At 43.9% G+C, this 25,635-nt stretch overlaps 1 protein-coding gene across 6 annotated transcripts in view; it reads right to left on the bottom strand.

Moving 5' to 3' along the window:
• The window catches only part of LOC138259714 (leucine-rich repeat and fibronectin type III domain-containing protein 1-like protein), a 3,031,897-nt gene that overhangs the window by 2,604,529 nt on the left and 401,733 nt on the right, over nt 1-25,635 (bottom strand). Inside the window, exon 1 of one of the 6 annotated variants that reach the window (XM_069207610.1) lies at nt 19,089-19,214. The exons of the other annotated variants lie outside the window; for them this stretch is intronic. The gene's annotated coding sequence lies outside the window, so the exon portion shown is untranslated. Of the gene's footprint in view, nt 1-19,088; nt 19,215-25,635 lie in introns of those variants that run through there. 6 annotated transcript variants of the gene reach the window in all.

Below are 25,635 nucleotides of genomic sequence, written 5' to 3'. Positions count from 1 at the left end.
AAATTACGTTTTTGCACCACATCATGTAATTATGTGCCATTCGCCACAAAACTTTATGGTCAGCACGGGGGAATAGTGAGATTGGACTAAATCCTAGTGGCTGTTGCTGGCAACATTTGTGTTCGTTGCTGTATTTTTTATTTTATCCAAACTGTTTCCTCACTTCAAAATTTGATGTGGCTCATGTTGTGCTTAAATATAGGGCCGAATGACAGATTAATTTTTTGCATAAATATGTGTAATTTTGCAAAAGTGACATCCTATTTTTAAGAACAACTGCATAATCGGGCTTTCCCAGTTGAGGCTGTTGCATTGTGAGACACAATGCCTTGTCAGCTATCTAAAAATCACCTACTGCCATTCAGGACAGCAGTAAATCTGCTCTGTGCTAGATTTAAGTTTTTTTCCTTGACTAGGAACTGGTGCTGGAGGTAGGCTAGAAATATTTCGTGATATAGAAGCATTCTCTTTCAATGTATAACACTTGATTCTGTAGGAGATAGTAAGACAATTCATTAAGTATAATGAAACACCTATTAGTCCTTCAAGATGTAAAAATAATTTTCCTAATGCATTCGGATTGTATTATTCCCATTCTTTTTCTAACTCCCGACTGTAAAATTGCACACTTCCGTCCCTCTCTATGGCATGCCACTATATCAGTCATGAGAGAGAGAGATAGAAAAAGAGAGAGAGAGAGAGAGGGAGACTCTGGTGGTCATTCTGACCCTGGCGGTCTTTGACCGCCAGGGCGGAGGACCGCGGGAGCACCGCCGACAGGCCGGCGGTGCTCCAATGGGGATTCCGACCGCGGCGGTAAAGCCGCGGTCGGACCGGCACCACTGGCGGGGTCCCGCCAGTGTACCGCCGCCCCATTGAATCCTCCGCGGCGGCGCAGCTTGCTGCACCGCCGCGGGGATTCCGACCCCCCCTACCGCCATCCAGATCCCGGCGGTCGGACCGCCGGGATCCGGATGGCGGTAGGGGGGGTCGCGGGGCCCCTGGGGGCACCTGCAGTGCACATGCCACTGGCATGGGCATTGCAGGGGCCCCCGTAAGAGGGCCCCTACATGTATTTCACTGTCTGCTGCGCAGACAGTGAAATACGCGACGGGTGCAACTGCACCCGTCGCACAGCTTCCACTCCGCCGGCTCGATTCCGAGCCGGCTTCATCGTGGAAGCCTCTTTCCCGCTGGGCTGGCGGGCGGTCTGAAGGCGACCGCCCGCCAGCCCAGCGGGAAAGTCAGAATGACCGCCGCGGTCTTTCGACCGCGGAACGGTAATCTGACGGCGGGACTTTGGCGGGCGGCCTCCGCCGCCCGCCAAGGTCAGAATGAGGGCCTCTGTCTCTCTCTCTCTCTTTTTCTCTCTCGCTCTCTATTTCTTTGTAAAGGGCCCCTTGCTCCCGCTTCTTTGAGGCAATTTAGGAGTGCTGGCATATTTAATAGACACATGCAGTAAAAGTAAAAATAACCAGTAATTTTACTGTCAAACAGAAACAGTTAAGGGGCAAGCATGGTGTTTGCAGTTTGGAATAGGAGTTATAGCTGAAAAACCAGGTGAATATTAGGGTTGTGCAAAAGTGCATAATTTTTCACATGATTTCTTTACTAAATTCTGTGACTATTTTGCAAATCTGTGCTTTCATAAAATATGGATTGCCAGTATCTCATGCAGCGTTTTTGAGTTAGTCAACGCTGACAAGCAAAAAACAACTTGCAAGACATTATGGGCCTGATTCTAACTTTGGAGGACGGTGTTAAACCGTCCCAAAAGTGGCGGATATACCACCTACCGTATTACGAGTTCCATAGGATATAATGGACTCGTAATACGGTAGGTGGTATATCCGCCACTTTTGGGACGGTTTAACACCGTCCTCCAAAGTTAGAATCAGGCCCTATCTGTGTTAACCAGGTCTAGCCCATATGAGACAGAAGAATTGGTCATCCACTCTTTGGGGGTTCCTAAAAGTGAGTAGTATACAGATGTGTCTGTATATCAACTCGTCTGGTGGTGTAGATGTCTCATCAAAATAATTTTTTTACCTGTGACATTACACGGGTTCTTTGGGCCATAATGCATGGAAGGGGAATGCAGTCGCATTACCGTTGTTGGGTAAAAAAAAAATCTACAATCGTGGTGCGGTGGGGCCTTCACAATCCTTAGCCACAGTGTCTCCATTATTATTGCTGCAACTGTTTTCAGAAGTACAGAGGGGGGAAGGAAAACTATAGGAGTGTAGTGGCACCCCTTGTTAATCCCTAAATGATATCCATAACTGTATCTAGAGAACTGTAGCCTTTGGGGCTACGGATTCCACTTGGAGCTCTTCAATTGCCTCTACATAAAAAGTCATACATTCTCCTAAACCCTCATTGTGAGCTGTCTTGGAATCCACAAGAGCTGATAACAAGAGTTACCTTTGGAATTACAAATGTCTGTGTTTCAATCAGCAGCACGGTTACTGAAAATGTCTGAAATCGTTTTATAAGGACAATCAGTCTAACGATGAGTTATGTATCATCTGTATCGGTCATGTAGTCCAGACCTAAAGATCTAATGATTTTGATTAGCGGTATCATTTAGATGTTAAATAGTATCGACAGAGAAGATTCCCTAGGGACTCCATATCTCCCCATATCATGCTTGGATCTAAAGTAGGAGAGTCACTGTGCTCTGTGAAAAAAGAAGAGAACACACAAGTGCAACACCTCCTAACCCAATCGCTGTCAGCTTTTTTTTCCATCATAAAGATAAAATATGAAAATGGCACTGCAAGGATTCTAGTCTATTCCTTGTAATTTGCAAGAAGGGAACTGTTAAACGTCCATGGACCTACTGAGAAATAATTCAGGCTTTTTGTTGTACTTTTTTGTGTGGCATTTGAAAGAGCAGACAGCAAGGCGCAAAACTGCACTGCAACAGTGTTCAAACTTGCACATTTGCATCAATCGACTAATGCACCCTTCCTGTCGGTGTATGCAAATCTAACCTTTTCAGGTGTCAGTAAGTGCAAATGGTAGAGCAGAACTGCACACCACCACTATTGCGCTGTGGAAGCTGATCCCTTCGATCTAAGCGGTAAACGCGACAATACCATTTTGTATTAAGGGCTATTCTTCATGTGAGTCAGTTCTCTATTTGTTTCTGTCTCAGTCTCACTAACCTGATAAAGAAATCAACTTAGTGTGTGGGAATTTATGATCACAATTCAAACCAGTTGACTGTTGCCTGAGACGAGACGCGAGCTGCGTAGCCCGAAACCGAAAACGTACGCAGCTTGGACGACAGGAGAGTCCGGAGAGGCGGAGAGAGCCTAGAGGCGTGCGGCACGTGGATCCTTCTCGTTGGAGCCCTAGTGCTCTCCCCTGTGGACCCAGCTGGAAAGCAGTCTGACCGGTGTACCGCTGCCGCAGGAGCCTCGGAGTTCGTCCATGTGTCTGGGGAGCCTGATTGTTGCCGCAGCGGGCAGCGCACTCCTCTCGCCGGGGGACCCCAGGTGAGCGGCTCATCCCACGGCTTCCCTCACGGATCCCTGCCGAAGCGGCCCGTCTGGGTGTGGCTTGCAGGGTGTTGAGGGGGGCCTACCCAGGATCCTGATGACAGCAAGCGGCGCACTCCTCCTGCAACTCAGCTCCTCTGATTGCCGTGTGAGAAGTCCTTTGCCTTCAAGCAGCGCATTCCACAGGCAGTCTAGCCCATCCGCCTGCTGTGTGAGAAGGCCTTCACTTTCAAGATCCAGCCTCTCCTCAAGGCGCTCCCGCCCATGCCTACAACACTGCGAGGAGGGTAAGATCGGAGTTTAGCCGGCACAGCGCACCGGGGGATGCAGCCGAAGTAGCAGGAAATTGAGTGCACAGAGAGCAGAGGAACAGCAGGCAGCTGGAGGCTGTTGTTGGTCGTTTCTGGATGCCCATTAAGTCGGGCTAGGCTGGGTCAGCTGGTAAAGAAGCTGTTGAAACTGGTAAAGAGGGTGATGACCGTGTGAGATTGACCTTGTTTGCCTCGCCCGAGCCGCAAATCTCCTGTAGTATCCTACACTTTTGTGCCCCTAGTGGGGGTAGTCTTTAGGATGACCATGACGAAGCTCCGCTCAGGCCATCTGCTACCAGGTAGATTCTGCTTAAAAACCAAGTTCAACCCCTTACAGAACATGGCTAATCCTGCCCTTTTGCTGAAGGGTCAGTAGCAGAAGCAACTATTTACCTTTTGGGGAAAATAGAACACCTCAATACAGGAAACAAAAGACAAAGTCCTCCCCATCGCAACTCCGGTTACTGAGCCCTCTGGAGGGCCTCCAAGGGAGCCCACAGGGGAGCTCTCAAGGGAGTCTTGTCAGGCAGAAGTAAGCCAGGAAAGAGGAGCTAAGACCTTGGAACAGGGCCTTTTATCGTCCCTTTGTGGTAACTGCAAAGACCATTCGGCCTGCCTGGAGTCCATGGGGGCCGCAGCATTGTCCTTCCTCTACATCTGCATGGCAAGTCAGTTCTTTTACTCAAGCCATTCTGGCTATGAAAAGTCCTCAGGAAAGTGGTGCCATTTCATCAACAGCGTTGGTTGCGATTGGTCCCTGTGACTTCACGCTGCTGGATCTGGATCCAGATTTATTTCAGAGATACAGCCCAGAGGCTAAGGATCTATACAGCCCGAGGCTAAGGATCTCTCTCCTGCGTCTGTGGTTTCCAGGTCCAAGTGTTTGCTGACTTCAACTTACCTGGAGCTGTTTAATAGTATTCCCTCGTTACAAGATTCACTATACATCCATTCTCACTTGTCTGCAACGCTAGCCTTAGAAGTAAGTGGAATCCAGCCTATCCAACCCCCGGAATCAGAGGCTAGGCTGTCAGCTTCTCTGTTTAACTTGGAAAACCTTCTTGCCTCAATCTTAAAGCTCCTAGAGAAATTTTTAGGGGGGTCAGACTGCATTCTTGACTCTGTAACAGCAATTTTAGCGGAGTTGACTAAATATAAAAAGGTGGCCGAACTTTTAGATCCTATTCAGCCCAACACTCCTTCTTCGCAAGTTTTCAAAGATCAGAGGCCTTCCTGGGTGCCCCTTAGGGCACCCCGAAGGGAGCGCATGTGCGAGGACGTATGTACTCAAGCTGGAAGCGCCCAATGCAACCATCCTAGTGAGGCAAAGTCACTGCTGGGTAGCCCGGTGGACTTTATTCAATTTATCTTTGATCCTCCTACGCTGATGTGTAATTACTCTGTACAGTGTAACCAGCCCCCTTTGAAGGTATTCCCCATCTTTGAAGGAGCTGTTAATCAAAAGAGTGGGCCTATAATTTCTCCCACCATGTTATCCTTGGGAGATGAACGTAAGATGGGAAATATTGCTACAGGCAGAAAAAACCTAAGAGTTCGAAGAAATAAATCGATGAATTAGCAGGAAAAAAAGAAGGAAAGTACTTTTCCCCGATATGATAAGTGATGTGACTATTTCACCCCGAGTTTGTTCAGATCAACACATGAAGCAATCATGTCTGCTCTCTCCATGATGGCCCAATATGTCTAAAAGGGGGCCTGAAAGTGAGCTTAAAACTGACCTCTCTATCACGCCAGCATTGAAACCAACCACCTCTCCATTCTTGTATTCCAGACGGGAGGCCGTTTCTAATGTCTCCTCCTTCCCTTTGCCTAGGGAAGGGGTACCTTTAACATGTTATAATATGGACTCTCAGATAGTAGACTTTTTCCTATCTTTGATGCTGATTTAATCTTAAATAGGTCCACTTTGTTAAGATGCCTCTCACAATCCAGTTGTTTGAAACACATTACTAGCTATGATATTGACCTTGTTTCCTTACTGACGATTAATGGTGGCTTCAGGGCTAGTGTCGCCTTCCGCTCTTTGCGCTGGCAAACCTGGTCCTCTCCCACGCTGATTTTCTACAATGTTGGGGGATTGATGTGATCCCGCTCTTGTCACATACTGCTTTTGGCGGGTAAAAGGTTGTGACTAGGACCCTAAGAGGCCCCCATCCTCTGACCAGTTTGAAGGGTCTGATTTTACTATGTACAGACCTAGATTAGATCTACAGGCTCTTAAAGTCGCCCTAACAAGGGAGGATAGACAGGTGTTACTGCACGAGATACGTCCTGTATCTAATCATCCAGCCACTTATTTCCAGGAAGGTTGGGGTTGGCATCCGGGTGCCCTTGCTCAAGAACTGGGGCCCAGGGACCTGCCACATTCATCTTCCTAACAGAGGACTGAAAATCATTTCCTGGAATGCAGCTGGGGTAAAATTTAGCAAGGAAAAATTATCTTACCTTTACACCCTTAAACCGGACCTAATTTGCTTACAGGAGACTTTGTCAGACACAAACTTATTGTGGGACAATTCTTTTGTCATTGATTGTAAGGCCACTTCGTCATGGAGGGGACATGCTAAAGGGGGGGGGTAGCTTGTCTACTCTCTAATACACTTTGTAGGAAGTTGGCTCTGTATGTGCTATTTCAAAGTAAGGAATAGCATGCACAGAGTCCAAGGGTTCCCCTTAGAGGTAAAATAGTGGTAAAAATAGATAATACTAATGCTCTATTTTGTGGTAGTGTGGTCGAGCAGTAGGCTTATCCAAGGAGTAGTGTTAAGCATTTGTTGTACATACACATAGACAATAAATGAGGTACACACACTCAGAGACAAATCCAGCCAATAGGTTTTTATATAGAAAAATATCTTTTCTTAGTTTATTTTAAGAACCCCAGGTTCAAATTCTACATGTAATATCTCATTCGAAAGGTATTGCAGGTAAGTACTTTAGGAACTTCAAATCATCAAAATTGCATGTATACTTTTCAAGTTATTCACAAATAGCTGTTTTGAAAGTGGACACAGTGCAATTTTCACAGTTCCTAGGGGAGGTAAGTATTTGTTAGGTTAACCAGGTAAGTAAGACACTTACAGGGCTTAGTTCTTGGTCCAAGGTAGCCCACCGTTGGGGGTTCAGAGCAACCCCAAAGTCACCACACCAGCAGCTCAGGGCCGGTCAGGTGCAGAGTTCAAGTGGTGCCCAAAACACATAGGCTAGAATGGAGAGAAGGGGGTGCCCCGGTTCCGGTCTGCTTGCAGGTAAGTACCCGCGTCTTCGGAGGGCAGACCAGGGGGGTTTTGTAGGGCACCGGGGGGGACACAAGCCCACACAGAAATTTCACCCTCAGCAGCGCGGGGGCGGCCGGGTGCAGTGTAGAAACAAGCGTCGGGTTTGTAATGGAAGTCAATGGGAGATCTAGGGATCTCTTCAGCCCTGCAGGCAGGCAAGGGGGGGATTCCTCGGGGAAACCTCCACTTGGGCAAGGGAGAGGGACTCCTGGGGGTCACTTCTCCAGTGAAAGTCCGGCCCTTCAGGTCCTGGGGGCTGCGGGTGCAGGGTCTCTCCCAGGCGTCGGGACTTTGGATTCAAAGAGTCGCGGTCAGGGGAAGCCTCGGGATTCCCTCTGCAGGCGGCGCTGTGGGGGCTCGGGGGGGACAGGTTTTGGTACTCACAGTATCAGAGTAGTCCTGGGGTCCCTCCTGAGGTGTTGGATCTCCACCAGCCGAGTCGGGGTCGCCGGGTGCAGTGTTACAAGCCTCACGCTTCTTGCGGGGAGCTTGCAGGGTTCTTTCAAGGCTGCTGGAAACAAAGTTGCAGCCTTTCTTGGAGCAGGTCCGCTGTCCTCGGGAGTTTCTTGTCTTTTCGAAGCAGGGGCAGTCCTCAGAGGATGTCGAGGTCGCTGGTCCCTTTGGAAGGCGTCGCTGGAGCAGGATCTTTGGAAGGCAGGAGACAGGCCGGTGAGTTTCTGGAGCCAAGGCAGTTGTCGTCTTCTGGTCTTCCTCTGCAGGGGTTTTCAGCTAGGCAGTCCTTCTTCTTGTAGTTGCAGGAATCTAATTTGCTAGGGTTCAGGGTAGCCCTTAAATACTAAATTTAAGGGCGTGTTTAGGTCTGGGGGGTTAGTAGCCAATGGCTACTAGCCCTGAGGGTGGGTACACCCTCTTTGTGCCTCCTCCCAAGGGGAAGGGGTCACAATCCTAACCCTATTGGGGGAATCCTCCATCTGCAAGATGGAGGATTTCTAAAAGTCAGAGTCACCTCAGCTCAGGACACCTTAGGGGCTGTCCTGACTGGCCAGTGACTCCTCCTTGTTGCTTTCTTTGTTCCCTCCAGCCTTGCCGCCAAAAGTGGGGGCCGTGGCCGGAGGGGGCGGGCAACTCCACTAAGCTGGAGTGCCCTGCTGGGCTGTGACAAAGGGGTGAGCCTTTGAGGCTCACCGCCAGGTGTCACAGCTCCTGCCTGGGGGAGGTGTTAGCATCTCCACCCAGTGCAGGCTTTGTTACTGGCCTCAGAGTGACAAAGGCACTCTCCCATGGGGCCAGCAACATGTCTCTGGTGTGGCAGGCTGCTGGAACTAGTCAGCCTACACAGACAGTCGGTTAAGTTTCAGGGGGCACCTCTAAGGTGCCCTCTGTGGTGTATTTTACAATAAAATGTACACTGGCATCAGTGTGCATTTATTGTGCTGAGAAGTTTGATACCAAACTTCCCAGTTTTCAGTGTAGCCATTATGGTGCTGTGGAGTTCGTGTTTGACAGACTCCCAGACCATATACTCTTATGGCTACCCTGCACTTACAATGTCTAAGGTTTTGTTTAGACACTGTAGGGGTACCATGCTCATGCACTGGTACCCTCACCTATGGTATAGTGCACCCTGCCTTAGGGCTGTAAGGCCTGCTAGAGGGGTGTCTTACCTATACTGCATAGGCAGTGAGAGGCTGGCATGGCACCCTGAGGGGAGTGCCATGTCGACTTACTCGTTTTGTCCTCACTAGCACACACACGCTGGCAAGCAGTGTGTCTGTGCTGAGTGAGAGGTCTCCAGGGTGGCATAAGACATGCTGCAGCCCTTAGAGACCTTCCTGGGCATCAGGGCCCTTGGTACTAGAAGTACCAGTTACAAGGGACTTATCTGGATGCCAGGGTCTGCCAATTGTGGATACAAAAGTACAGGTTAGGGAAAGAACACTGGTGCTGGGGCCTGGTTAGCAGGCCTCAGCACACTTTCAATTGTAAACATAGCATCAGCAAAGGCAAAAAGTCAGGGGGCAACCATGCCAAGGAGGCATTTCCTTACACACTTAAATGGGATTATTCCTGCTATAAAGACCCCAGTAACCTCTTCATAGCCCTAACCATTCAATTGCAGAATACCGCGCAAGGCCCCACTACACTGTTACTAATTAATGCTTATGTGCCCCCAGAGGCATTTTACGATTCATTGTTACATATGGTTTTTGCCTTTCTTGAGGACGCCCTGGATACTGAGCTCCCTCCATTGATTATTCTAATGGGAGACCTAAACTGTAACATTTCCAACTTTGCTTTATGTCAAATGTGTGAATTTGAAAGAGAAATAGCGCTTCGTATTCCAGCTTGTGTCTTACCCCCTTTAATTAAAACCAACAAGAGAGGTAAACTTCTCCTCAGCCTTCTTAAAAAAAATGACTGTATTATCGCCAATGGCAGGTCCCCCTCGGATTCTCCCACCTCCTTTACACATATATCTCTAGGGGGAATGGCCATTTTAGATTATTTAGTATTTAATATTCGTCATATTGTTTATTAGAAGATGTTAGGATTATAAGTACCCCCTATAGTGACCATAATTTGCTTTTCATCACTCTTGAAATGTCCATATTGTCACTAGACTCCTGGAAGTCTGGTGCATTTACCCAGAGTTTTACTAATAAGACAGGGAGGTCCCAGTGGAACTTTAAGAGGGTGGCAGGTGTTTCGGCGATGTTAGCTCCTGTGGTTGCTGATTTGATTAGTTGGGAGGGGATGGAATTGCAATATTTGTCTATTCTCATGAAGCAGCTGGTGGTCAACACCTTGTCCGGAGGGCAAAAAGTAGTCTGCAAAACCATCCCCATGCACTGCTTGACTTAAATGGAGAAATAAATAACCTGGTTAGGGCCCAGTATTTAGTTTTCTTTGAGGAAATGAATTCTAGGGTCGTCCTCTTGAAAAGGAGAAAAAAGCGGTTGAAGGTCCGTCTTTCAAAAGAATCTGGGGATAGACTTTGGATTCCGCTCCGGGAAGCCGCCACAAAGGGCCAAGCAAGGCACTTTTGGGCTTTAGAGGGTGGAGGTTGTGGGTCGGGAATTCGTCCCCCCTCCTGTCGTGATCACCGAAGCCCACTGGTCTGAATTTATCGCCTTCCTATATGCCTCAAATTGGCTCGTTCCATTTCAGCCCCCTGAATACTCAGGTGGATATACTCCTTTCCCTATGGCAATAAAAGAGATCTACTGTGCTAACCGCAATATGTGCTCTTCCGCTGCAATGGACCCTGAAGAACTTCCTATATCAGTTATAAAACAGGAAAGGAGTTCTTGGTGTAAGATTGTGTATGTAGTCTTTAGTGGATGCTACCTTTCTAGATGTATTCCTCCCTCATGGGTTGGTAGTATCATTGTTCCCTTATTTAAAAAGGGCGACCGATCCTGTCCTGATAATTATCGTCAGATTGCCCTCCTTGATGCGGTGGGCAAAATTTTCACCAAATGTCTGCTTTCTGGACTAAAGTCTTGGGCAGAGGAGAATAATATAATCCCCTTGGAACAATCTTGATTTAGGCGCAAACATAGTACCCTGCATAATATCGCTGTGCTACAAATTATCTCAGAAAAGTATGTAAAACTGAGAGGCAGGGTGGTATATGCCACCTTCATAGACTTTTCCACTGCTTTTGATAAAGTAGATAGAGATCTATTATGGGCTAAGCTATGTAGTCTGTGGTTACCTATATCCCTCCTTGAGTTAGTAATAGCGCTCCACTCCAATACCTGGTGTAGAATCCTTTTGGGGGGTGACAGAGGTCTATCCGACAAGATATCGACGTCCAGTGGGTTAAAACAGGGTTGCCAATTGGCTCCTTTGCTTTTTTCCCTCTATATTTCAGATCTCCCCTTCTTTTTGTCCCAGGGCAAGGGTTTTCCCCCGCTACTGGGTGGGCACCCAATTTGCTGTCTACTATATGCTGACAACATTATAATTCTTGATTTAACCCCAAAAGGCCTACAGAACCGCTTGCAGCAATTATAAAAATATTCTGACTCACATTGTTAGAAAATCAACGTTACTAAAGGTAAGGTTCTCTGTTTTCTGGGGGAAAAAGATGACTTTTCCTGATTACCATTGGACATTGGGTAAGCAAAACTTAGAAATTGTGAAATCTTATCCCCTCTTAGAGAAAATAGTCAGCGGGAACCTTAGTGATGTTGCCCATATTGCCTCAAATAAATCAAAGGCCGAATGTCAGGCAAGAGGTTTGTGGGCCCTATATACAGCCACAGGGAGAAGGCATTTTTCATATCTTTTGTCTGCATATCAAGTCAAAATTCCTGCATCCCTGCTATATGGGGTGGAACTCATAGATATTTCCAAATGGGGGTTCTTGAATCAGTCAGAAGGCAAAATTCTTAGAAAACTATTGTCTGTTAATACAGCAGTCTCGGTGGCGACTTTTAGGTTGGAAATGGGGCTTAGAAGTGCATATGTCCAAGGATTAGCGGGGTTATTCGGTTGGCTGCCTCAATTCTATAGAGCTAGGAAAACTCCAAAAGATCAATATTAAAGAGAGAACTTCTTTTAGACAATGGGAAGGTCAAATATGCCTTTTGTAAGAACTTCTCCAATTCCCTTGAAAGGCTGGGCCTGGAGTGTAGCCAGGTCCTGGAACTCTCTTCTTGGCTAAAATTTTAATTGCACTGATGTGAGCATCCACATTTTCTTCTCCCTCTGTGCTATTGTTTTAGTAATGTAGCATGTAATTACAAGGTTGGAAAACATTGTGATACAACCTTTTACTGTATACATTTCTAATCTGTTTTCAATTCGCTTTTAGATGAAAATAGTAATAATGCCTAAAGTGTTGTTGTATGGTTCATTGTATGTGGACCTCAGCTGAGTTCCAAATCATAAATAAAATTGAATTGAATGGAATTGAATGACATCAGTCTGAACATCTGTTTTGTGTACAGCAGACTTGCTAAACTATGTTGACCCTGGGTATTTGTTTCCCGATTTCTCTCCTTCTTTAGTCACATGTTGGCTGGTAGTAAGTGAATTGCGTGTTGTCCTTTCCTTTCTAGTGTCAGATCATATTAAAGTCACAACACGTTACGTTAGATTTCTGTCAAAAAGTTTCACATGTGGAGGAAATATGATGACCGCCTGGGCAGATAAGGCGATGGCCAAGTCAAGCATTAAAGTGAGTGCAGCATGTGCAGCATGTGCAGCATGAAGTGGTTGAAGGGGGTGTCCGGTGGGTGGGTGGAGGGGTGGCATAGGGTTTATTCAAAGCTTCACCTGCTTCAAGTCTGTTTAGTGTTTGGAAGAATAGGTTTGGGCTATTTCCTGTTTGATGATTTAAAAACCCTCTCAAGGAACATGATATACTAGACTTGTCACAGGCACTAGCCAGCATTAAAATGGCTGAAGATGTACTGGTTTAAGACCGTTCTAATTCACAGAGCTGTGCTATTTAGAGCTATTGCACACATTTGTAAGTGTTGAGTTATTTTGCTCAATTTCTCTTTGCAGCTGTCGTCTTTGTTTGACAAGGCAATATGTTTATTTATCCTCTGCATTTTGTAGACAATAGAGAGAAAATAAACTAGAAGTAATCACAAATTTTCCTCTCAAAACTTCATGTATTTCTCATAAATTCACAAGTTTCACCAACTTTGTGAATGTTGCAAAGCGTGTATTGTGATTCTAAAATATTTATGTAAAAGTAGGTTTTGCAAAATAAAAGTCTCAGCAAAAACTCTTTTATGGAAACATTATCTTGCAAGCACATGTTCTTGTCAGAATTTTTTTTAGCGAAAAGAATTTCTGCAAGAGCCTTTGCACATAGTCCAAGTTTTGATAATATTACCCAACTGTTCAAACTTTTTGAGTTAAATTCTGCACATCTTATTTTTACTGTGATTGCTCTGGGGCTACTTACCAACTACTGTGACTTGGGAATAAAGGTTGGGGCTACCCTGTAACTTTCTGTTGCTGTTTTGGTTCTTCCCAAACATAGAGCTGAGTGATTCACATTTTAACCTCACTGAATACAAGTGATATTTTTGTTGGGAGGGTTGTGATATTTTTGTTCACATTGTTGTGTTTGAAATCAGCTAGCAATCACAAACAAAACTAAGAAATGATTTCCCTCTTTCTAGACTGTGGTGGCGGTCTCACCGCTGACAGGCCGGCAGTGAAGACCACCAAATTATGAGTTTGGCGGTTTGATACTCTGCCTGCCCAACCTCTTTTCCGCAGTCTGCCCTGCTGGAGGTGAGCACCTCCAGAATGGGGGATGGCATAAGACAACTAGTAGTATTATGACGCTTGAGACCGCCAGTATTTTTCTGGCAGTCACACTGCCAGAAAAAGCTGTCAGTGTTGCATCCTGGCAACAGGAATAAGCATTCTTGTCACCAGGATACACTCGCACACATAACCACATACCTGCACACATGCACCCACCTACTCCCACACACAAACACACCCACCACTCACCCATGCACTTGCGTCACAAACCTCCATTCCCACTAACATACATGCACAAACACCGCACGCATTCACTCCCCCCTCCCCACAGCGCACACATTCACCCCCTCCTCCCTACCCTACAGCACATACATACATTCAAACCCTCTTCCCCTGCACTGCATAGATGCACTCACCCGCTCTCCCGTTCACCTACACAAACACGCACCTCCCTCCCCATCCACTCACACACTCACACCCTCCACTTACATTCACCTGCACAAGCATACACACACTCACCCCTTCCATCTGCTCAATCTCACTCACGCACTCACCCCCTCCCCTATCCACAAACACTGACTCACCTCATCCACAAACACTCACCCTCCACCGTCAGTCACAAATGCTCGCACACCCCTCACCTCCCATCCACAAACACTCACTCACCCTCACCCCATCCACAAACACTCACACCCCCCCTCGACTCATCCATAAACACTCATACATGCAGATACGCACCCACAAACTCCTCCCCCATTCACGACATTCACAAATGCACTCACATATGCAGACACGCACGCACACACACCCCTCCTCCCCTGTCGGACAATCCACTTACCTTGTCCATCGAGGAGGTCGTCCGGGAGGGGACAGGTCCCCAGGCTTCCACCGCCAGCAGCGCCCCATCTTCCAGACACTGCCACACCGTATTACGGGTCATAATACGGTGTGTGGCGTCCTTTTGGCATGGTGGTGCTGGCAGTGGAACCGCCTCTTCACCGCTGACCGCCAGCACAACTAGTGTCAGAATTCCACACGATTTTGGGCGGAATTTTGAAATCAGTTGTAATGGGGCAATCTTAAGACAGCCAGCATTGACGGTCTTTCGGTGCCCGCGTTTTCATCGGTCTTACGAAAAGACCCCCAAAGTCGTAATGAAGGCTGTTGTCTTTTTCATTTTTAGGAGTGTTCCAGTGGTAGCTGTGATTCAGTTATCATCAAAGACATATAGCGGTAAGAGCCAAGGTCTCTGATTGTGTCATTATATAGTGTTTCGGTACTATTTATTGTTTTTGTTTTGTGTGCTTTTTTATATTTTATTACATTCTATCATGGAGATAGTTACGTATTTTGAAATATTACATAGGTGCATGTAAACCCCTTGCAGACTCTGGCTGAAAATACGCAAATTTTTTTGCTTTATAATTATCAAAGAAATCGGGTGAAAATGAGCATAAATCTTGACAGGTTGACACGGGCAAACTGTGTAATATTGCCATATGCTCCATTCATATGAATGCCTGCAATAATATATATAGAGAACATCTCAGAACTGTTCGCAATTATAATGTGTTTAATATGTTAAAACATTTGAAGGTCAAGCACTTCTTGGGGATTTCAAATAATTAAACAGGCTGTATCACACATTTCATAATCCAAGACACAAATTTAAACAACATGTCCACAAATTGTAGAAATTAAAAAAATATATATATATTGCTTTTACAGCAAATAAACGACTTTGTACAGGCATCCTAATAGAGTCAATTTCCGGCCATTCCATTTGCAATAGTAATACAAATTGAAACAAGGTCTACTCACACTAATAGCTATACTTTGAAAGAATAGGACTTTATTTGTAATTTCAATTTTTCGGTTCGGCCAGCAATCCGTCATTGGTATTTTACATTTTTATGCTATTATCATAATTTCATGGGTTTTCTGACATAAATATGATAAAATTAACAACGATCCAGACTCTAAACAAGGATTAAAATTAAAATAATGGGACATTCAGGAAGAGAAGAGCTGAGACAAAGCCTGGTAGGCAGAATGCACTTCTAGACAGCATAGGGTAAAACAAATGGATGTGTTTGCATATGTTTAATTTACTGCAGTCTTTCAGTAATAGTGTCTGCAAGAAAGAGATGGCCAAAGATATTCAAAATACAAATTATGTTTTCAAAAGACATGAACTTTTTACTAATTATGAAATGGAAGAGAAACCACTGAAACTCATTACACCCCGTAGAAACCCCTTGGGTATTACAAAGGTTCATTATTATCTTCTCACAATCTCGAAATATAGGGGCAGATATTAATGAGCCCCTTGCGCAACCTTGGCCACATTAGCATCATTTTTTTATGCTAAATCGGCGTTAGGTTGACAAAAACGCTGCACCATATTTACAAAGTGGGGCAATGCATGATTTGCATCACTTTGCGAACCCTTGCGCCACATTATGCCTGTGCCAGGCATAATGTTTGCAAGGGAGGTGTTCCAACGTGAGGAAGCCCACAAAAATGGTCCTGTGCCATTTATAGCATCATTTTTAACGCCTGCCTGAGGCAGGCATTAAAATGACGCTCTCATGGTTTTCAATGGGCCTCCTTTCACATTGTAGGATTAATGTCAACATTATTGACGCTACTCCTGCAAAGCGGCAAACTACTATCAACATTTTTCACGCTAGTCCCCTAATGTGGGCCATTGTTCGCCGTATTATAAATATGGGCATATATGGTGGCATTAGGGGAACGTAATGGGTCACAAGAAAAGTGGTGCATCATGACATGATGCACAACTTTTTCTAAATCTGGCCATAGTATCTTAGTTTGTGGCATAGGAATGGGCAATCCTAAAGTTTCATTTTGCAGTCATTTGCTTTTTACTGTTACCACTATCTACTTTCTGTAGTTTTGGGGTTATCTACAGTAGCACACACTCTTTAAAGTAGCAGATGTTAAACACTGTGCTACAATGATTACTTGGTGCTAAAAGTAGCCACGAATTGAATGGATTCCTGCCCTAGTCATTAAAACTTCTTATGTGGTCCCACGAAATCACCACCACATGGCTGTGCTTTCCCAGGATGTTGAAAGCCTAACAGGAACTTCTGTGCTGCTATTTGTAGTGCACAAGGTTATCCCAGTAGACCATGACACAGAAAGTGGGTTACTTCCCGTTGTTATTGTTTATCTGCAACTCTTTTATTGTAGGTTGCCTGCTTTAAGCTGCATGTATTTATTTGTATTTGTGCTATGTTATGTGTGCCTTTAAGCCTAATTTTCTACACTGTATGTAGCGCATTACAAATATTAGAAACAAACCCATCTAATTAATGTTAACAAAGTGGTAGAAATTAACTGATTTACTCTGAGTTGTCAAAAAGTTTTTTAATTTTCCATATAGAAACAGACATACCACTATCCAGTGGATGCAAACATTTCGAAATTCAGAAAAAAATTAAAATAGAAGCCAGAAACTTTAAACATCACCCAACTGTTTAACGTTTGGCCATTAAAGCTTTTCCCTACCACAGTTTTAGACATGTAACATTTAAAATTTGAAAATGACTTCCAAAATAAATTTCAGATATAGAATTGTATTACTTTATTTTAAAAAGTAAGTGAAGCAATATAATTCCAACCCATTTAAAACAATAAGTAAACTTTTTTTAATAACTCAGACCAATATTAAAAGCTTATGCTTTTTATTGTATAACTCCATTTTTACATCCACAATGACCTTGGTACTGTGTAATGGAGCCTAATCCTTTGTGTTTGATTTCAGTGATGTCTGCCTTCTGTGGCTCAACCCAGTGGTCTTCAAATATTTTAGTGCTGTGCCCCCCCCCCCCAAAGTCGGAAAACAAATTATCATTGCACCCTCTCAAATTTTCACAATTATTCTGTTAAATTGGAGGTGTTTACATATGTCTAGAAGTACTTAAATATTGCAGTTAAGTCCTCTTACTGTTTTAAAAATGCAATCAAATTCATGATTGCCAAATATACCATTCTGGTTAGGTAGGCCTTACCTGGATATCCCTGTAAAAGTATCTACAGTATGAATATTAGAAGTGGGTTGTGGATTATGGAGAGTATTTGGAGCCCCTTCCCTTTTGACACCTACTCCCAGCTTGGATATAAATGACAAAACATGTTAATGATTGCCTATTACACAGGACCTTATTGTTGGTCATTTGTTTCAGCTTAAACCAAAGCTGTGCTATCTGCATAACACCCCATAACCTCCCCCAGATCCATTAAGAACCCCCTAAAGGGGCCCACACACTAGTTTGAAAGCCACTGCCTTAATAGAATGTTGTTGGCTCTGTAAGCACATGTGCTAACCGATTATAAAAAATATATGACTTTAAGAAAGATTAACAAGCATGATTGTGCTGTTTAACCTTGTTGAAATATTTAAAGTGGTACATAGGCCTGTTCAAAAAGCTTTGATGCCCAATCAAGAATCATGTCATTATCCCTTTGGCCTGTGCTATATAACATATTGTGTAGTTGAAAACTTCTAATAAACACCAGTACCCACACACAAACAAGTAGCCAAATACTAGATTAACTATAACAAGTATACCAATAAATACACATTTACACATTTATTAATCCAGTTCAAAATGCAAATGTATTGTTTGTAGGAAAGTACCCTCTTTTTGCCATGGTTACCCCCATTTTCTGCCTGATGTCAGTGTGCTTGACTGTAGTCACTGGGATCCTGCTAACCAGGGCCTCGGTGATTATGCTCTCTCTCTCCTCTAAATTTGGTTGTTGCATACTGGTGACCCAGTATTTCACCCACAATTGGCATACTGGTGCCCCCTTATGCCAGCCTCCTACAATGTTATTACCAGACAACAGGGACCTTGACATGAGAGAATAATATTTACCTCCTCACAGTCTGTATGTTAGCATGACTTTTGAAAGGAAACACATTCTGCTAATAGTGAGAAGGCCTCTTCAATTTTAATTATATATAATTTCACATATGTAACACTTTGAATCTTGGTTTTGCCTAAATATGAATTTTGTAACTAACAGGATCAACAACAGCATGTCAAACAACATGTATGCAGACCCACATCAAGTAACATCATGTTTATTACCAGTGTTGAGGGTTGGGAAGGGCATAATGTCCCTCTCAAGGCCCGTACTACTCCATGACGCTTTGCCAGGTAATTTTATTTTTAAAAACCTTTAAAATTCAAAGTGCTTCATTCATAAAACATAAATAAATGTATAAAAATGTTTTAGAAGTTTTTACAGATTCCAATACATGTTTGTCTGAGGTGTTTATTACACATAAAAGACTGAAGCTATGTCCAAACACTTCAGTCTTAGATAACAATGGATGAAAAAGAGCTAAGCTTTCCCCATCAAATGCAAGCTTAGCCCTTATGCTTTAATGTCATTTCACCAACAAAGCATATTCTGCTTAGCCTTGTTGAAAGGGTGATACCTTTGCAAACACATTTCCCTTAAGGGAGATAAATGATTATGGGGCAGATTTTGGGTTTTTCCATAGAAAATAAATTTTCCCTTAGAACCGATGGAGTAGGAGCCAATGGAGTAAGGACATCAAACCACCCTCCCTCTTTAGAGCAGACATATGATGTATTTCTCCTGTCTCGAAGAGAACAAAAGAAAAAGACCTCCACACTCTGGGCCGTGGGGGTCATTAGTTATTTTGTTTTGCAACAAGAAACATCCATTTTGGGAGTTATTGTGAAAAAGATTACAGGTTTTACTACCTTAAAGGGGAACCATTGTGACCTCAGTTCTTCTGAAAGCATGAAGTTCACCACTGGACCAGCAATGATCTCTAAATATAGCAATCTTCAGTCCACAAGGGTGGTGTATGTATTGGCCTCTGTCACCTTGACGGACAAAATAAAGAGTGATATACTCTAAATTGAGCCGTAAATCTAATCCTTATACGTTTCCCCATTTTGTGCTTATTTTTAAGGCATACATAGACTAGAACAAATGGGCTACAGAAGAAATGTTAAAATAAGTATATTGTAATTGTTTTCCACAGTCACACAATCTGAGTTTGCACCCAATAAAAGTTTAAATTTAATCACTTAAGTCTACTGTTAATGTGCTAACAGAAATGGAAGGATCTAAAGAAATGTCATTCATATCCAAGCACTGCATCCAAGTGGTACAAAACTCTGTGTCCTATTTAGCATGCCCCTTAATAAGCTACAAATATTACTTCATCTGAGAAGAAGGTATAGCAGTGTAGTAGAGCTGCTTAACAATTTAGCCAGTATAGGCTTAGATCTAACCAACAGCCTACCATGAAGCGGTGCCCCAATCTCCAATCACCTCTGAAGAAGCCACAGTAACTATCTCCTTACTGGACCTTCTGAGCAACCAAGAAATTAACTCACTGGTGAAAGAAAAATCGCGGTGCTGTCCTATAAATGAAGATTGTCCTTGCCCTTAATTCATTGACAAACTACAAGATTAATCATTTTATACTTCCCATCTTTGGCCTAGGTCCAAATTAATTTTTGTGCTTATCTAGATGCCCACATTTGGTACACCATTATATTCGATAGCTAAGCCACCTTTACAACTTAAATTGTGTATTCACTTTCAAGACTTCCCTCCGTGGTTGGTGACCATTAATGTTTGACTATATGGTCACTTTATCAGGAGATTCTTGCCTCATTGAAGAGAACTGCATACCTACCTTGAGGACATTCACTCAGGGGTAAACCGCCTTCTCTAATTTATTCTTATTCTCTCTCTAATTCTGATTTGTGGCCTTTGTCATTACTGATCTATTGTTTTGGAGCTATACACAGAGCCAAGTCCCCATTGTGAGTACATATTTGATTATACACCATTGGTACTTTCACATGGGTTTTGGTTTCTTTTGGTCAGGTGGGTGTTCTTTACCGCTCCAAGCGTACGGGTTCTTTATTCTTTCCTGTATTTGATTAATTCAATTTTAATCCCCATATCTTGTGTTTAATTGTTGTTCCTGAGAGGAGTATTCTCATCTCCCATGGGATGGCGTTGACTGTACTTGAGTGAACCTAATATTGTAACCCTTGGTATTAATTGAGGTACATATATAGATAATTGTTTTTTTTAGGTCACTTTGTCTAAACTTTGGGAAACCTGATTTTGTAATACATTGAATGATCGCAATCTGGGATTTAATTGTATTTTTGTTTGTGGATTCTGTGTTATTTCGGACACCATTTTCACCTTTATGTTCTTATACTCTTTTGATTTGTCATGTAAATATAACTTTTGTCATATTGTAAGAGGGGTTGTGTCTTTTTAATTGAAGTGTTACTCCCTTTCAGTCATCCTATAGTACAGTTATATTATAATTCTGTTACTTTACATTGATTATACTGAAAACATTTATATGAAAAAATAAATAATTAAATGACCTGCTTTACAAACAAAAAGTATAATAATCTGGGTCATGTGCAGGGCCCGATTCACAAAGAGCCTCTGTGCTCATGGTGGAGGATCCACAATCATGGTGGGATCTCAGAAATGAAAAACTGCAGTGTGAAGATCCCACCATGACTGCGGAGACTCTGTCGCAAGCGTTGAGGTTCTTTATGAATCGGGCCCTCAGTGTTTACATGACAATTGTCTTGACTCTTAGAGCACTAATGGTGCATGTTTAAAACCTATTGCTTTCAATAAATACTTCTTAGTTCAGTGCTGCAATGTGATTAATAATACCAAAGCTTCACATGTTAAAGAAATGCATTTTCTTGAAGTTTGAAGCATCTTTATCATATTTTATGTGATGTTTACTGTATGATTTACTTAGCATACATTTTCAAGACACAGCTCGTGTACAGGCTCTAAAATCCAAGCCAGACCCTAGGCTGAGCTCTGGCTCATCTCTCCTTGTAAATCTTCTGGCTCGTCCACCTCTTCTGGGCCGTTCCTAGCTGTGGAATAAGAGAAGTCTCCTTTTACAAGAACAGCTATCCACACCAGACCACTTAAGTCTGGGTTCAAGGTCATGTTTCACAAGCGAACAGGGATTAGACCTAATGTGGAATTGATTGAAAATTCCTTTTACATCTAAGGAAGGGTTAAATTTGAGGGAAAGTTCTCTGGTGGACTGGCCTTCACTAAAAAAAAGGTAGAGCAACTTTTCTTATGGATTAACAGTTACAATAAAAATATACGGCCATTTTACACATTGCTATAAACAATGTCAGGCATCTGCGAAAAGCATTCACTTTAAGGGTCCTAAACTCTATAGATTGCTTCTGAGTGGAGTAATGATTGTTTATCTAATACCCATTTTGTATTATATTTGTTGTTTTCGGCATGCTCTGGCACCAAATATTTAGTTGAGCCTTGATTTCTCCATAGCTACAAACATTAGAGACAAGGGTAAGCTAGAGTATTTGGTTTCCTTTATTTGTTATTAACTACATTTGAGTTTTACAGGGACGTAGATACCCATATGCTTTACCATTACTGCAAGAGAAATCTTCCACAAATCTATTCCAGAAACAAGTCTTACATGAACAATTAAGCTGTGTTTCAAATTCCATCCTTTTACAGCTTGACACCAATGAATTGGGGCTGGAAGAGCACCCTTAAAAGAGATAATTTTGAAAACTAACCACACATTAGTTGCTTGTGATGTATTTATGAGACAGATATGCTTCAGATATTGGTTAAAAAATATAGTCTGGCAAAAATATTGTGTTAAGAATATTGAGGTGAAAAATATTGTGAAGGTAAGTTTCTATAAGTAACCAAAGATTTATGTAGGAAGTTGGCTCTGTATATACTATCTCAAAGTGAGAGATAGTGTGCACAGAGTCCAAGGGTTCTCCTTAGAGGTTGAGAGTGGCAAAATTAGATAATACTAGTGCTCTATTTTGTGGTAGTGTCGTCGAGCAGTAGGCTTATCAGAGGGTAGTGTTAAGCTTTTGTTGTACACACACAGGCAATAAATGAGAACACACACTCAAAGACTTAACTCCAGGCCAATAGGTTTTTCTATAGAAAAATATTATTTTCTTAATTTCTTTTAGAACCACAAGATTCAAATTTTAGGTAAGTACATAAATTGTAAGGTACTTCACACAGGTAAGTATAGAAGTTTGATTTCAAACAGTAGTACACACAGTTTTGGTTAAAATGGCAATAGGCTGTTTTAAAAGTGGACACTGCAAAAATTCACAGTTCCTGGGGGAGGTAAGTGTTGGTTAGTTTCTCAGGTAAGTAAAGCACTTACATGTTCAGTCTCCCGGGCATGAGCAGCCCACCGTTGGGGGTTCAAGGCAACCCCAAAGCCACAGCACCAGCAACACAGGACCGGTCAGGTGCAGAGGTCAAACGAGGGCCCAATAACGTAGGCACCTATTGAGAAGAGGGGTGCTCTGGTTCCAGTCTGCTAGCAGGTAAGTACCTGCGTCCTCAGTGAGCAGACCAGGGGGGTTTCGTAGAGCACTAGGGGGACACACACACAAGCACACAAAACACACCATCTACGGCACACAGGCGGGCGGGTTCAGTGTGCAAAGTAGGTGTCGGGTTTGTCATATAAAACAATGAAAGGACCCAGGGGTCACTCTGGTGATGTAGACAGGGCACAGGTTGGCTTCTCGGGCCAGCCACCAACTGGGCTAGGATGAGGGCCGTCTGCTGGTCACTCCTGCACTGGTAGGTGGTTCCTCTCGGTCCTGGGGGTTGCGGGTGTAGTGCTTGGTCCAGGCGTCGGGTTCCTTTGTTACCAGGCAGTCACAGTCGGGGGAGCCTCTGGATCCTCTCTAACGGCATCACTGTGGGGGTGCAGGGAGGTCGACTCAGGGTGTCCACATCGCTGAAGTCGCCTGGGAGTCCTCTCTGCAGTGTTAGTTTCTCCAAACTCGAGTCGGGTGCAGAGTGTGAAGACTCACGCTTCTGTTCTGGTGGAAAGTTGGAGTCTCTTTCAAGTTGGCTTCTCTGTTGTTGTTTCTGGACAGAGCCGCTGTCCTCAGGAGGTTCTTGGTCCTTTAGGCGCAGGTCAGTCCTCTGAGTCCTCAGAGGTCGCTGGTCCCACTGGATGCATTGTGGTGCAGGTTCTTTGAGTCTGGAGACAGGCTGGTAGGGCTGGGGCAAAGTCAGTTGTTGTCTCCATTGTCTATGCGGGGCTTCCAGGTCAGCAGCCCTTCTTCTTTCTTCAGGTTGCAGGAATCTGATTTCCTGGTTTCAGGGTCGCCCCTAAATACAAAATTTAGGGGTATGTTTAGGTTTGGGGGGCACAAGCCAATCGCTACTGGCCTGGCCCTCCTTTTGTGCCTCCTCCCTGGGGAGGGGGGCACCTCCCTATTCCTATTGGGGGAATCCTCCAAAACCAAAGTGGAGGATTTCTTAAGCAAGGGTCACTTCAGCTCAGGACACCATAGGGGCTGTCGTGACTGGTGGGTGACTCCTCCTTGTTTTTCTCATTATCTCCTCCGGACTTGCCGCCAAAAGTGGGGGCTGTGTCCAGAGGAGTGGGCATCTCCACTAGCTGCGATGCCCTGGGGTGCTGTAACAACAGGCATGAGCCTTTGAAGCTCACCGCCAGGTGTTACAGTTCCTGCAGGGGTAGTTGAGAAGCACCTCCACCCAGTGGAGGCTTTGTTCCGGGCCACAGAGTGACAAAGGCACTCACCCCATGTGGCCAGAAACCTGTCTGGTTGTGGCAGGCAAGCAGGAACTGGTCAGCCTAACACAGGTGTTTGGACTGGTATACAGGGGGCATCTCTAAGATGCCCTCTGTGTGCATTTTTCAATAAATCCCACACTGGCATCAGTGTGGATTTATTGTGCTGAGAAGTTTGATACCAAACTTTCCAGATTTCAGTGTAGCCATTACGGAGCTGGCAAGTTTGTAATTGACAGACTCCCAGACCATATACCCTTTATGGCTACCCTACACTTACAAAGTCTAACTGTTGGCTTAGACACTGTAGGGGCATAGTGCTCATGCAACTATGCCCTCACCTGTGGTATAGTGCGCCCTGCCTTAGGGCTGTAAGGCCTGCTAGAGGGGTGACTTACCTATGTCACAGGCAGTGGGATGTGGGCATGGCACCCTGAGGGGAGTACCATTTTGACTTAGTCATTTTCTCCACACCAGCATTCACAAGCTGTGAGGCAGTGTGCATGTGCTGATTGAGGGGTCCCCAGGGTGGCATAATACATGCTGCAGCCCTTAGATACCTTCCCTGCCCACAGAGCCCGTTGTACCAGGGGTACCAGTTACAAGGGGCTAATCTGTGTGCCAGGGCTGTGCCAGTTGTGAGAACAAAGGTACAGTTTAGGGAAAGAACACTGGTGCTGGGGCCTGGTTAACAGGATCCCAGAACACGTTCAATCATAACTAGCATGAACAAAAGGCAAAAAGTTAGGGGGTAACCATGCCAAGGGAGGCATTTCCCTACACTTAACTATATATAACGCCACATATATGTACCTGACGATATATATTTATCTTCAAAGTACATTGATGTTGAGTTAAGAATAGTAAATTTATACTTACCTGTTTGTGCTTACCTTCTCAATAGTTTGGTCCTGAATAATTTTTAACACAATATTCTGTTCGCTCTGATATTCTGCCAGTGATCCAATGAAAGTCACAGTTGCACTCGCTGTAGAAAGCACAGTTCACACACACATTTGTGGGGGGAGGATTCAGTACTTAACACGGCTATCAGATGCTACAGTTTTATGCACCTGCAGAACCACACACGTTTAGCTGCTTATACTAACACTAATGTTGTGTTGTGTTACAAAATGCCAAATTACGCCCACTCGAGACAAAACATGACCGTGCCTGCTTTGCTTGTAATCTATTTCCAGCCTAATTAGTGTATCCTAAATCACAAACAGGGATGTGGGAGGATGCAGTAAGACGTCAAAGAAAACTGCAGTTTTAGAAAAATGGACAAAAAACATGTTTACTGGATGAAACCCTTTCTGCGACGATAATCTTTGGCTTTCTGGTTTTTGCAACACACTGAACAATGCAATTGTGATAAGAACATTGTTATAAACCTGCACAATAATAAAGAGCTAAATATCGCCATAAAACACTCAAATTGCCCATTGTGACTAACTTCACAGTTTTGCATCAGCTTTTAGGGGACTGATATAAAAAAAACTACATTGCAGCCAGAAAGCTGTGCGGCTCGCTTTGAAAATGCAAAGGACCAATTAATTTATGAGAGAACATTGCAATTTGTGATTTGCTATTGTAAATGTTAAATGAGTCATACATTCTTGTGAGTCGCAGTAGGTCGTGGTGTCAAAGGGAAGCTT

The sequence above is a fragment of the Pleurodeles waltl genome, chromosome 9 (assembly GCF_031143425.1).
Source record: "Pleurodeles waltl isolate 20211129_DDA chromosome 9, aPleWal1.hap1.20221129, whole genome shotgun sequence".
Classification (NCBI taxonomy): domain Eukaryota; kingdom Metazoa; phylum Chordata; class Amphibia; order Caudata; family Salamandridae; genus Pleurodeles; species Pleurodeles waltl.
The sequence above is the reverse complement of the archived record's forward strand: the minus strand, read 5'-3'. Positions and strand labels throughout refer to the sequence as shown.